Raw genomic sequence first — 10,899 nt, forward strand, 5'->3', positions numbered from 1 at the left:
AACCCCAAACCACCCAGATAATGTGTATTTCAGCAAGAATGGACGTCTGAATGAGCAGCAAAAGTGACTTACACACAATGATTCACAGATGAAAGCCAGTTGTTGTTACTTGCGGTTTCACTGTGTGGCTACAACAAAAGACTCACAGCTGCAGAGCAATGAATCAGAGACGAGGCTGGAGCGGAAACCCGAGCCTTTACTTCCCTCTATGGGCAGCAGGTGGCGCTATGGTATCTCTGTCTGGGTCCTCCATAGAGACGTCAACTCCCCTGCATGAGTTTAACTGTAAGAGACCCCCAAAACTGGCTCCCGCATCAGGCCAGTAATAAATAACACACCAATTGGGGGCTGTTTCAACTGGTATGATTTATTAAAAGTTAGTGCATTAGATCAGGGCAATAATTGAAGTTATGATTAAGGAAATGACAGGATTGGGACCCGTGGAGGATGAAAAATGGATGCGGTGATGGACAGACACACACACAGACAGATCTGGTTTGATAAATAATTCACAGTTGGATTCAACCAGATTGAGATACAAGCCGAGCCTTTTTGTAAGTGTTTTTTTTTTTTTTAAGATTTCTCTCATGGGATTTGCTCCAAACCTGCCGCCAGGAAGCTTTGCGCTGGTGGCATGTTGCTCTGAGGATCATCATTGTCATCATATGCAGTCCAGTATTAAGATGGATGCTGCCTGATCCCATCAAGATAATGGGTTTCATGTCTCCTGGCGTAAGGGGGGTTGGTGGGACAGAAAAGGTCTCTGCAGCTGATTTCTTTTGTTTCCTCCCACATCTCTGCAGGCATCTCGACCCTGTGAGTCCACAGCACATGCTGCCACGCGGGGAGAATTGCAGCTCATCCTAATGCAAAATGAATTCCTCGCGAGTAAAGTACGCGTCCTCAGGTTGGAGGCTGAGAGGAGATTTTGGGTTTCCAGCCAAGCAAGGCAGCCGGGACAAAAGAGAGACACTTTGTTCACAGCAGAGGGGTTGTTCTGTCTCCATAATGGAGGGGACGACACACACACACACACACACACACACACACACACACACACACTTAAGCTTACAGAAATGGGAGAGAGAGACAGTGGGGGTGGTTACCCTCAACCTGTCACCCCAGGACAGGTCGTGCTGGATCCATTTCAGGCACTCTGTATTCATACCGAATACATCCATGATCATTTGTGCTGGTATCTTACTGTAAACTATCCGTAAGCAAAATAAGTCCAGATGAGCAATGGACAGTCAATTCTCTATTGTACAAACACTACTGTTAGTTTCCTACTCTATCCTGTTTTGGCCTCAGTTTTTGATTGAATGGATATGACAATGTAAAATGAATGCATTATAAGATAAAGTTACAAAAAAAACTTAATTTAATAACCGAAAGTAATGTACCTGAAGTCACAAAAATATATTAATACTATATTTATATAGGTAACTGGTGATTAAAGTAGTGGATTAAAAAACATATTTTATTAGGATCAGTCTGAGCATGACCTACAAAATGAAAATGCACAGCTGATAATATCCAAAAATGTAACTCACGTCAATACTTGAGTAAATGTCATTCCAGTTTTGTAATCATGTGTCTTTTTGTCATTTCTTCGACTTGCAATGTCTTAAAACACTGACGCCAAATTCTAACACCATTTCCACACAGACAGAGTGCCTTCGGGTCTAGATTTGTGCCTATTGTGTTAATGAGTTTTGTGTGTTGCATGTAGTTTTTGTTGTGTAGGAAGATTAGACAAAAAAAATGTGAGGATTGGAGTTTTTAAAGTACATCACTCAGTGTATGTAAAGTGTAATTCCCTTTAAAGCCTTACTGTCCTAAAGCAAGTAAAGATTTTCCAGTGCAAGAATATTCCAACTTTTTCACAAACAGTTATCATTACAAGGTCAACTTGCTTATTTGTTCTGACGCTTTCAGCCACATCTTTTGGGTATTTTCAGTGAAGAAACTCTGCTCAGTTGCTCACTTTTGGTCACATGATAACAGGTGGTCACATAAAACCGTCCATGACAACTGAGCAAACTCCATCAGCGGAGGGAGACTATGATATGGGGCTGGAAGCTTTGGAAGAAAGAATGAAGAAGGAACATGTGAAGGATTTATTTTTTTTTGTTTCTGTATCTGAAGTCAACAATGGACCTTCAAGCTCAATATCTGAGTTTGTTTCAAATGAAAATGAAATTGCTCTAAGAATTATTATAGCATTCTATTTTAGGATGCAGACAATTTCTATAAAGTCTTGTTTTTTTTAAAGTTGATTTTGTGGGAAACACAAGAGGAGGAAGCCTCGTTCAGCCCCCCTCACTCTCTGCCAAATCCTGCAGTGTGATTCACCTAAAATAGGAGACGGGGTGAGGGTGGGGGAGTGAGCCGTGGGGGTGAGTGGGCAGGGCACGGAGGGGAGTGGATGTCTCAAGGTCAAAGGCAGAGCGGCGAATTGGGGTGGAAGCAAACTAATGAGTTTTTCCGTTCTCTCCCTGCCCCAGACCGCTGGCATCACCTCGCTGTCCTGTCAATCCACCTCACCCCCACCATCCCCTCCTCAACACAACCAACCCATCTTCTCCTTCTTCTCCCCCTCCCATCTTTCTCTCATCCAACCTTCACCGCAGAAATAGAAAAAAAAAAACAAAAAAAAAAAACAGGAAAAAAAGTGTTTATTTCTGAACAGGCCTCTTAATCTATTTGGACTGGGCGTAATAGGACATTTGCATGGCGAGCACAGCGAGGTGTCAGCGATAACCACGGGGTTGTGACATCCCCTCCGAAATATGCTGAGCTTTCGCTAACCTCTCATCAAACACACTGATCTTTATGGACTGTATCATATTGTGCCGTAATGTGCTTTATTGTCCACAGAATAAGCTTTTCTTTAAGGTAATTGGAAAGCGGGAAATGGCCGCTATCGGCGGACTTTTTAAATACATTATTCCTGAAATGTGGCTTGTGTAATGACCCTGTCGGTGTAAAACGTGAGATTTATCTTGGCAGCAGAAATTGATCCATTTCACCTTTGTCTAATGGAAATTTTTATCAAGTATTATCTGTTTATGTAAATGAGCGTGGCCCCTGGAACGGAGGGGATAAAAAAGTCTGGAGGGGGGAGCAGTTAATCTAGGGCCTCTTTACGTGTCAGTCTGGACATAATGCATACAGGATTCATCTCTGTGGGGGTGGTGTGTGTGCGATTGTGTGTGTGTATGTTCCTGTGCTTCTATCTCTATGAAAACCTCTTTGACTTGTAGACCTCCACAGTGAAGACATTTTTGTTTGAGGGTATTTTGGATGGTCCTCAGTTCTTAACAGTGCTGTTTTAAGGTTATGGATGGGAGAATGGAGGGCGGATGCAGTGTTGATGTTTCAAGATGCCTTCAAAGAGAGACTTTAATGTCCTAGAACAACATCACCTTCATTCTGCACAAGGACGCCTAAACAAAAACACAACCCGACAGAGCCAGCAGGCATTTTTGAGGCATTCTGTTTCTCTGCTTTCTTCAAATCAAACAACCTCCTTCTCTGCGACTGATATCTAATTTCAGATTTAGTCCTTTTAATCTCAGTATTTAAGGATTAAACATGTCAGTAATGGCGAGTATTCCAACTGGTGTGTGATAGGCTTTTAACGCATAATCAACAAGTCTTCAAACTCCTCGCAGTTTAGTCTAAAACGACCTATGAGGTTTTTTTTTCTGTTCTGCCCTCAAAACTGTAACTGTAAAACTTGAGGGAGATGAAGAAAAACTTGTGTTTTTACAAAAGCCATTACAATATGGTTTCTTTGTGGTTATTTTTAGCCAAGTAAAAACAATGTTCAATCCCAGATGAATCAATCATTTTACTCAAAGCAACGGTGTAGTTCATTTGGTTGCTTGTTGCTTTACACACAATTTGTACATCTAATGATTATTAACAACCGAATAACAACTGTTTTTTCTGCTACCCCCGAGGTCACTTACTAAATAAACTTAAATAACCTTGAGGTGCTATGGAGGAGTGTTTTCATGAAAAGGTCCCCATTCTGTTTACATCTTGTTCATGCATACAAGGACAGCTTCCTCGTTAGTATCGTGGACAGTATCTCCGCCTGTCACGCGGAAGACCTGGGTTCAATTCCCCGATGGGGAGTGTTTTTTAAGGGACGACAATAGCCCAGTCAGTAGGGATTTAGCGGCTCTTGGTTTCAATCCCGCTCGGACCAAAAAAGTATGACGTGGACTAGTAGTTGGAGAATGTTAGTTCACATCCTGGGCATTGCCGAGGTGCCCTTGAGTAAGACACCGACCTCTAACACTGCTTGTTGGGCACCATAGCATGTGTGGCAGCCCCTTCACTCATCTCCTCTATACATTGCTTGTGTGTGTAATGTGTGTGGAAAAAAGAATTTCCCCTTGCGGCATTAAAATAGTAAATAAAATAAAAAAACGAAGCAGCTTTTAGCCATATCTAAAATACTGGATTTGTATATAGCTTTTTAAGGAAGGAGATGCATGTTTTAAACAAATTGTTGTTTGATGAGAAAAGGTGAATAACTAGACTCCTGTGCATGGACACTTAAACATAATCTGCCGTTGAACCCTATAACTGTATTAAACTGCTTTAATGATTCAATGTTGTGTACTAGGGAATGCCAATATCCAAGTCTTGCTACAGACATTTTGACAATGTGAAAGAGTAAAAATGTTTTTCAAATTTATGTCACAGCAAATTAAAGATGTCTTTCATGTATAGCGTTATGAGAACATGTCACTCAAACATTAGTGGCACGTAAAATGAGGCTCTGAATGTCCACAACACAGCATGGGCCGAGCTTGTGTTAGTGGTATTTCTGGCCCCATGATGTCTATTCATCACACGGGTTCTTAACATATTTCCATATCATAAAACTTTTTCACAGACAGCTCCGTTATGTGCGGCATTATACGGTAACTCAGTCGTTTGGACATGTCAGCTGCAGAATAGATGGCACATTTTGGATCACCGACTGTGCCGCATGAAAAATGAATGAATGGCGTGGAAGCTGTGTGTAGTGGCTACAGTCACCGAGAAGAGGGGCTGTAAAGATTGACAAGGCCCCCCTCACTTGTGTTTTCATTGCAGCGGACGCTTTTGATGTTTTATGGGAGAGGCCTCGCCTTGTTGCCGGAGTCTGTGCCGTGACAGCAGTGCGACGGTCTTGAAATACAGCTGGTGGGGGGGATTCTCCACGGAGGGCAGCAAATGGAGCTTCACCAGGAGCCAGCGATTCCCCCGGTGGCCCCTGCTGTCATCTGCGATCCTGACAGGCAGACAGAGAGGGAGATAGAGAGGGGAGAGTCAGCCGGGCTAAGTGACAGACACGCCAATGTGACCCAATCCACCAGAGGGAAGGCTTCATCACTGTCTTAAATGCCCTGATGTTCTCAGAGGCCAGAGACTGAGAAGACCGGGTCTAAGCCCGGGCCAACCTCAGCCCGCGACCCCCCTGGTGATCAGACAGTGGCCGTGATGCATCGCAGTGACCAGAGTTCAGCTACAGCAGGCGGAGGGGAGGGAGCAGACAAACAGAGAGACAGTGTAATACAGAGGATGATGTACGACATCAAGCACAACGCTGCTGAACAGACACTGCCCTCCGAGGTCGTCTGGCAACAGCAAAGGTTCAGTAGTCTTTTGGTAAATTTACTTCCTTAGATTTATCCTCAAACCTATTAGAACAAGTAGAAATGTATTAAGTGACATCTGCAGACATGGCAACATCGCAGCTTTACAGTACATTAGAGTGAGCAATTAGATGATCAGAAAAGGTTGGAAAACAATAATTAACTATTAGATAAGTTAATTTGTTGAAAGGGAAATAAATGTCTGTACAGATATCTGATGCAATACAAAACTCCATGCTCATACAGCTGTAGTAGGAAGGCTGAGTATGGTTATCTGAATCAAGGAACCTAAAAAAGAAGACAGGGTCATTAAATTACTGAACTTGCTTTGATGCCAGACTGATTGAAGTTAATGGGAGAAGCAAGGAGAAACACACTAAACCCAACATATCTACATGGTGTGACTTCTGATGGAGAAATGCCTCCAGAACATGAAAGGACCACCACCTCAGAGAGTAGGTCAAGTGTTTTTTGATTTTTTTTTCAATTTCGTTTAGAAAAGGCTTGTGTTCGACGTGTCACTGCAGTCTCATCTGCAATATTTGGTTGAACAGCCCTATCAATCACTTGGAAACAAAATCAGTGGTTAAACCACTCTCTGAAGTGTGTTCTTTCATTCTCACAAGTCATACAATGTAGATATGTTGGGTTTTAGCGTGTCTTTTCCCATAGATTTTAAAACAGCCAGCCCCATAGTCTGGAAACCAAACCAAGATTTAGGTTCCTTAATCCAAACTAGGAAGTAGATCTTCAAAATACGATACTACCACCTGAGAGTTAAAATCCATCCACCTGTGTCAGCATCTCTTAACATCTCCAGTCCTGACCCAGCGGGGTGATCCACCGGTGGGACATATGTGAGATGTTCTGCCTCTGTTGGAAAGTGCTTTTCCCGCCAGTTCAGTCAAGTATCTATCGCTGAGAGATACAAGCGGAGCCCATTTCATCCTCCCCTCTGGCATGACTGGGACACTCAACTTCTTAAAGAACTCAATGGCGAGGTCAGCCGTCAACTCCAGCATCTCACTGAGGTCCCCAGACCAGAATCAAAGCACCTATGAGGCCAGTGAGCTCTCACACTCTTCCCATACCCTCCATCCACGACTCCTGGTATACTGGGACCTATGTGTAATTAAAAGGGGGCTTTAAATTGCCCCCAAGCATTAAAAATGGATCCTGTTGGCAGCAAATGGAGCATCTCTCTGCTTATCTCCTGCTATCTTGTCTGGTCCTTGAGGGCTGGAGGCCCAGACAGATGCTCCTCCAGGAGGTGAGGGAGGTTCGTTTGTGCCTCAGGAGGAAGTGGAATGTCTGTGACCGGCTGGAGGCTTTTTGGAGGATCCTTGAAGGCATTAAGTCGGAATATTGCTGCTGAAAGACGAAAAAGCAGTCTAAGAGTGACAGGTTGTTAGTTAACACAAACTTTATTCAAATAATATTTTATTTTAACATACAATATGTCATTTCTGCCCTTTTGGGGCTCTCTATCAAAACAAAATAAAAGATGTTTATGGAGTCTGGAGGGCTGGGTGGAGCGCGAGTGAAAAGCCGCTGCTCAGCTGCTTGGAGACAGCTAGAGAGTTTGGATTAGAGCCAGACCCTCAGAATAAAATCATGGTGTCACATCAGATTATTAAGTTCCAGAACAGTTTACCAAAGGGAGGGAAAGCTCAATGATGATTTTTATAACTTTGGGATTAAAAAGTAGATTTATCTTTACTCCTGTTTATCAACCTGACTGAAGCAGCGATCTGCAAAGCTGACTTCGATTTCGAGAGAGAGAGAAGCCTCTGGTAAATAGTCTACTGAATTCACCATGGGCTGTCCTGAATTAAACCACACAGCCACACACACTGTTGGTGTGTGCTGTTAGTAGCTTGCTCCTAGACATATACGAGATAACTGTGCAATTTTGATTCAAGGTTGAGTTTATGTAATAAACTGTCCGTAAATCCAGCATTTTCCTCTTTTCATGATCCATCATGATGATGTTGAGAGTCTTTTTAAAGCAGATTAATTAGGATTGTTTGTAATATAATGAGCTGATAAGACTAAGGTGGTTATCAAACTTAAACCACAGGGAACCCAACACGGTTCCTTGATCAACACCTTATTGTCTTGAACCTTCACTTTCTACAATGTGTCATTATCCACATCAGCACCAAACAGAAAGCCACAGAAAGAAAGTGTGCTCCGTTTCCACCAATGAGGAGCAGCTGCTTGTGTACTCGTTGCTGGAAGGCTAACCATACGAGCCCTGGCTTTTTTCCCTTCACACTTATTACATTACCATGAGCTTGGTGGCGAGGGCACCGCTGCATCATAGACACGGCTATTACTTTGAGTGTACGCGGGGTGTCTGACTCTGTGTGTGTGTGAGGAGGAGGAGGCCCCTGACTCCTTGGCAACCCCCCCTCCACCTCTCCCTCTCCCTCTCTCTCTCACACACACACGCGCACACACAAACACACACCAACCTCTTGCACCCGGTGTCAGAGCCTTCTCCTGTCAGTAATTTGTTGCTAATCAGCTGTCAGCTCGGAAGCGATGATGAGGTGATCATCGTGGGCGGTGGAAGGTAATGGCCTTAAAAGTCACAGAGTCAATGTCAATGGGATCACTCGGATTCAATCAGGGGCGGCCCGATGAAGGATGGCACCCGCTGACATTACCACTCATTTTGAGCCCAAGCATCTGGGCCCTAGTAAATAACCATCAGTGGGTGGGTCCGGGGGACAGGTCATTAGCCCTGAGAAAAATAAATATCTCCTCTCTCGTGAAGGCTGCAAGTCATTTAGCACAGACTAGGAAATTTCACCCTAGATTAAGTATGATGAGCCAATATCAGTCAGAGGAGAGGCCATACTGAGCAGGGGGCCCTGATGAGACTCGGGGAAAATTTATACGCGAGCCCCAGCAAATGTAATATGATTTTAAAGGCGAGGAAGTGTGTTGGCATAGGGCTGGAAGGAGGGACAGGACCACTTGAAACTAGAGTTTGACTGATGGTGGGAGTTTAAGAACTGGTGTCTTTGGAGTGAGGCTGCTGATCGCTGGTTCTTTCTGCTGAGATTTTGCTTTTTCTACTTTTCCTAATTTAGTGGCAAATATTAAACGAAATGTATAGTTTCTAATAGATTTCTATTCTTGTCAAGGTGGGAAACCAATATTAACAACTAACTCTTTTTTCATCTTTCATAAATAGGCTGACACTGAAAATGTTTTTGTACATAGATAGAATCTGAGTACCACCTCCAGGAGCAGGAGGCAATGGCTGGCTGATAGTCAATGAATAGCTAATATCAGCCTTATTTTATTAGCGATGCCAAATAGCCTTTCATCCATACTTCCATAGCCATACACAAGTTTACAACCCTCTGAGGGCATTGCACAAAAGCAAAATAAAGAAAGTTAAAAAAGCTAAAACAGCTAAAAAGCTAAAAGTATATGAAGTAGTTATATACATTACATTTTGTCATGTGCGAATGTTAAACATGTCAACAAATACAAAAATCATTGAAAAGCCAAATTAAGAATAAACACAAGACAAAAGATTTTTCCAATTGGAAAACAAGTGAAGTAAAACATCCAAAATAAATGTAAAAAAAGCCTTCTCTGCTCACCTCTAAGTGATGTGTCTCCCTATCATCTTGCCAAACAGCCCTGACAGGTCAAAGGTCAACTACCAGTGACCTTGGCAGGAGGTGGGAGCAACAGGAATGTAAATATGAGACACATTATGCTGTTGCTAAGTCAAAGAAGGTGTCTAATTGGCTAATCAATGCTGCGGCTGCAAGTGAGCTTCCCCCTCCACCCCCCTGCAGGTCAGGAACTCACAGCATGAACCACAGCTTGGAGGATGTTGCTAAGTTCTTACATCACACAAGGATAACACAAACACACACACACACACACACACACACAGAACCCTCCCACTTCGGTGATGCCACTGATACTCATGGCTATTTAAAATGCCATTTCTGTCTATTTTGTGCAGGCATGTTTGCAAATAGTGAAGAGGTGACAGGAAATGAGGTGAGAGAGATAGACATTCTGGGTACATGTTAAGAGTTTTAGACCCCATAAGCCAGAGGATATGGATATAGACTTTCACTATTTTGAAGTTTTCAGAGGGCTTGTGGTTCAATCCTTGACCATGACCCTCTACAATGTGCAAATATTAGTCCATCATAACACCAACATTTTCTCTGACGCGTTGCGACACAAAAAGGTTGACTACTGCATTAGAGTACTGGGTAATAAACCAATTTCACTGTGTTTTCTTAAGGAATGGTATTGACCTCATCTATAGATATTAACAAAGAAAAGAAACAAATGACAAATGAAGAAGAATTTGTACTGTGCCTGACACAGTAAGCTTTTGAACCTCCACTATATTTCATCCTTTCGCTCAAGGAGTGAAGTTTTGGACTACAGTAGAAGGAGACTATGTTAGGCATCTCCTCTGATATAAGTCGAGTACACACGTCATTCAACTTGACTAATGTAAAGCCTTGATGATGCACAAATGACCCTGGTGGCTTTGAACTGTCATCAATCCAATTAATAGGAGATGGCTCTGAATCCATTACAGCAAATATGATGCAAACATTATTATATTAACCTCCAAATCTAGGCTAATTCTATCAACATAATTAATTTAATCCATTTGCAAAGTGCCGGTTTTATGAATAATTAATATCAACACTTAAATATTAAATATTAATATTTGTTCATGTATCTCAATTGTGTTGGAGCGCTGCTGAGCTGCTCTCAGTCGGCTGTGGACATGTGTGTGTATGGGTGTGTACAAGTACATTTGACAGCATCAGTCATTGCAACAAACGCTTCAAACGACATATTGTATGTTTACAGTGAAATGACAAAGGCCTATGAATTACAGTACAATGTCCACTGGGAGTACGAAAGGGAAACAATGTGAGATTGTCATAGAGCCACAAGTCGGACACAGTAGGCTGAGATTTGCATCACACTTACTGACAGTTCACGTTTTTTTTTAAACATGACCTTATTCTACCAAGCTTTATTCATACTGATGTCAGATCAGAAAGGCTCATATGTGTTGTTCTGGAGGGCAATCAAAAACATTGTGTATGGTTGTTTCATTTGGAGGACTTGGGATTTACAGGTGAATGTGTTCCTTTGGATGATGTTTGTATAGTATGTTACATATGTGTTTAACATATATATCGTGCAGATATTGGCTTTTATTAAACGC

The 10,899-nt window shown here is 42.5% G+C and overlaps 1 non-coding gene across 1 annotated transcript; it reads left to right on the forward strand.

Moving 5' to 3' along the window:
* Positions 1-4,074: 4,074 nt before the first annotated feature.
* Positions 4,075-4,146, forward strand: trnad-guc (transfer RNA aspartic acid (anticodon GUC)). Its single transcript has one exon. It is a non-coding gene; the product is annotated as a tRNA-Asp (tRNA).
* Positions 4,147-10,899: the final 6,753 nt, after the last annotated feature.

The sequence above is a fragment of the Sparus aurata genome, chromosome 5 (genome assembly GCF_900880675.1).
Source record: "Sparus aurata chromosome 5, fSpaAur1.1, whole genome shotgun sequence".
NCBI classification, from domain to species: Eukaryota; Metazoa; Chordata; class Actinopteri; order Spariformes; family Sparidae; genus Sparus; species Sparus aurata.